We start from the raw sequence: 3,653 nt of genomic DNA, 5'->3' as shown, positions 1-3,653 counted from the left end.
AAAACATAAATAAAACACTAATATATAATAATAAAGTCAATTTATGTACACGAAACAAAAACCACGAATAGAAAAGATATATATACAAAAGAAGAAAAAGTTAAAAATACACAAGAACACAACAAGACGCAAAAGAATATATAAAAACAATGAAAATAAGCAAATAATTTATATAAAGATATGTTGTAGCAGGAGAGTGGTTAGTGAGTATGTTTTCTTTTTTTTTTTTCTAAATTGATTTGACTGATGTATGATAGGTATCTATCTATATGTACAATTATTTCTTCTGATTTCAAAAGTTCTGTAATTTTCTAGTGCTTTTATGTATACCTACCCATAAATAAAAATGCACTTTCTGAGAAAAAGATTAGAATTATTGCAAGGTTGTCTAGTCAAATTGTTTACACCTTTGCATAAATAAATCTGATAAGGTGATTCCCTTGCATAGTGTTTATTTATAATAAAATGCTTTTCTCGAAATAAAGCATTGTTTACCTACTAAAATTCACCTTGCAAAATAACTTTAATCGTACTTTGGCACAGTCAGAAACGAAATAATGAATAATAATGAAAATAAATCAATTGAATTTGTTATATATTATTCTGAATTAACAATATTCCATCGTCTCTTAAAGGATCCATATAATAAAATAAAAAAGAATTTCCTTATAAAAAAAATCCCAAAAATTTTTAGAAGATGGAATTACAATAAACTTTTTTCAATTAACTACTTACAATTGTACAGTTACTCAAGTCGAATACATTACAACCAACCTTCTTATAAAAATACAAATTGTAAGTGAATTATAACAACGATACTATTTTCAATCTAGACATATTATCTTCTTTCTTTTTGCTAATATTAATATTTGCAATTAACTTGTAATTAAACACAACTGATAAAATTATCTAAAAGCAAGCAAAAAGGACAGTTACTCTAGACTTTAAAGGGAAAACTAAAACACAATCAAAGAAATCAATCACAATGGAAAACTTATAGAAAACCAGACAATAATACTTAACATTTTCAACAAACGTTTTACAAACATTGGTCAAAACCTTCCTCGAAAAACTAAGCACAAGACAAAAGAGACCCATTTTCAAGCGAAGAGTGCCAAAAAAAGTTTCTACTTAAATCCAGCAACAGTGGAAGAAATTGAAAAAATCGTTTCAAAATTAATTGTAATCATTAGCTGGTGTTGATTGTGAATGATATCGATTTTATAATTCACTTGCATTTTGTACTTTTACAGGAAGGTATTAGGGTGTAAACTTCACATTTTTAGGGTTCCATAACCTATTGTTATGTCAACATTGTCTCTCTGTCCGTTAGTTCGTCATTCGTCAGACACTACTTTCTTGTCTACGTGTAATGGAAAATTATTATAGCGAAAAAAAAAATAAGTTTTCGATTAGCAATTAATTTATTGAATATATTTATTATAACTTATAATGTATAATGTATAATAATGTATGTAGAGTGTCTTTTTTGTCTACAGTAACGTTATTTGATTGTAAAAATATGTAATTTAAGTATGCAAGTTATTATGAACGAAATTAGTAACAAGTACAAGACGTTCCTACGCAATATCCGCCCCTAAAACCATTTCCGGTACAAAAACTATGACAACCGTAACAAGTAGGCCCATTTAATGTAGCTAACCGGGCTTGCTCTAAAAAAAAAACAATAAATAAATTGTAATTAGTAACAGAATAGTTTTCACACAAATAAGCAAATCATTTGTTTTTAAAAGCTTTTGGGAGTGGTACACTTCCTAATAAAAAACTATAGTATATCTTTTATAACAAGAAATGGAGTAAAAGAAGAGTGATAATATTACCAGCATCTATTTCTTCTTGTGGTTCGTTAGACTGTGCTAAAGTTGTTGAAACAAATAGTACAACAATTAAAACAAAAACCTGTAGGAATTTCATTTTGAAATTTTATATTTATAGATAATTATATTTCAGTTGTTTATGTTGATCTGAAATGTTTTGCGAATTTCTCGTGTTTTTATACCCATAAATGGGCACATAACTTCTGGGACAAGATTAAAACTGTTGCCTGTTCAAATTGTTTACAACTTTATATAAATAAATCTGATAAGGTTGTTCCCCTGATTTGTGTTTGTTTAGAAAAAATTCTTCTCTGAAGTTAAACAATTTTTTAGCTCCTAAAATTAACGCTGAAAATGAATTTTAATTGTGTTTTGTCACAATCAAATTATTAGTTTCATTTCCTCAGAATTAATTGTTAATAAATAAAATAAATAACGAATTGAATCAATAATTACTTCCNTTTCTTTAGTCGCTGCATTCTTGGTATCACATAATTTGTTATATCTTTTAAAACCATTATAAGCAGAAAAAATTTGTGGGTGTAGATATTTAATTTTATTTATCATATAATAATTGTACTAAATATTTTAACTGTGACTAAATTTATTATTGTGCTTTATTGTTTTATTAGTAAAAAAAATCCGATTGGTCAGACAATGTTTAGGGTTCAGTATCCGAAGTTTTTTTTTCCATGGAAAGGGGAATCATCGAGACACACTTAGCCGCCCCTAAGACTTGTTAGTATTGTGACAACATTGTCTGTCTGTTCGTTCGTCTATGTATCAGACACTGCTTACATTTTTGCGAAATGAGATATCGACTTATTCACAAATTAAAAAATTTTTCCCAAATCGACTTTATGCTTACAAACAGAACACACAAGAAAGTAGGCAATTGTACCTTTGTTTGTTGTATATCTTGAAATATGGACTTGGTACCCGGCGGATCCGACATTTTTTTCAGGATCGGCCGAGCACCGGATGACTCTAGGTACCTGGCAGTGTCGGGAAATTCTATCAGAGAAAAAATAAGAAACAACAAGAAAAATTGCATTGGGATAAGTTGTTATCGTAATTTGAATTATTTATTGATTACTATGGTATACTAAATTATTTGTTATTTCGATAATAGTTCTTGTGCTTGCTTTTTCTTGCGAACGAAAATGGATCAATATGACCGAACTGTTACTATTTCTGTCGCTTGTTGGTATATTACGTTTTGATTAACGATAACTTATTAATGATTTTGCAGCTTGCAGAATTTTAGTGGTTTCAACTCAATCCTCTCGTTGAAAATCCGAGAACCAAGAATTAAAATTTCATTGGTTTAGTGTTCGACTTTTTGAACGGGACTTCAATGATATGGTTAGGGGCGTTTTCGTGATGGTCGTATCTAATAGAGCCCCCCAGAACGAAGACATGAACTATTAACCATAGTGATGGTTTTGCCGGGTATTTGACAGGATACCCGATTATCCACTGTTCGGTAAATTTCTAAAATATGATCATATACTTAATCGTGATTTTTGGATTTACCTATTTTGTTATCAAGACTATCAGGAAAATGACTTTACGTAAAAGAGTGCAAAACAAATGCAATATTACTTATGTCCTCGACTTAAACAAGAAGTATTAAAAATATGCACTTTGTTACGAAAACAAAGAAAAAATTAGAAGTGTGAATTTTTAACATATCTATATTTGAAAGTTTCCTTCATAGAAAATTGTTCACACCAATTTTGGAGCATTTTCATAAGTATTTAATAGCTATGAACTAAGAAAAAAAACAGAAATAAATAAAGTAAATTTATTATA

General features: G+C 28.7%; 1 long non-coding RNA gene across 1 annotated transcript; it reads right to left on the bottom strand.

Moving 5' to 3' along the window:
- Positions 1 to 1,410: 1,410 nt before the first annotated feature.
- On the bottom strand, positions 1,411 to 1,990 carry LOC108733493. Its single transcript, XR_001937228.2, has 2 exons — positions 1,842 to 1,990; positions 1,411 to 1,673 (listed from the first exon to the last, which is right to left on the bottom strand). It is a non-coding gene; the product is annotated as an uncharacterized LOC108733493 (long non-coding RNA).
- Positions 1,991 to 3,653: the final 1,663 nt, after the last annotated feature.

The sequence above is a fragment of the Agrilus planipennis genome, unplaced genomic scaffold (assembly GCF_000699045.2).
Source record: "Agrilus planipennis isolate EAB-ADULT unplaced genomic scaffold, Apla_2.0 scaffold44, whole genome shotgun sequence".
In the NCBI taxonomy this organism is placed as follows: Eukaryota; Metazoa; Arthropoda; class Insecta; order Coleoptera; family Buprestidae; genus Agrilus; species Agrilus planipennis.
The sequence above is the reverse complement of the archived record's forward strand: the minus strand, read 5'-3'. Positions and strand labels throughout refer to the sequence as shown.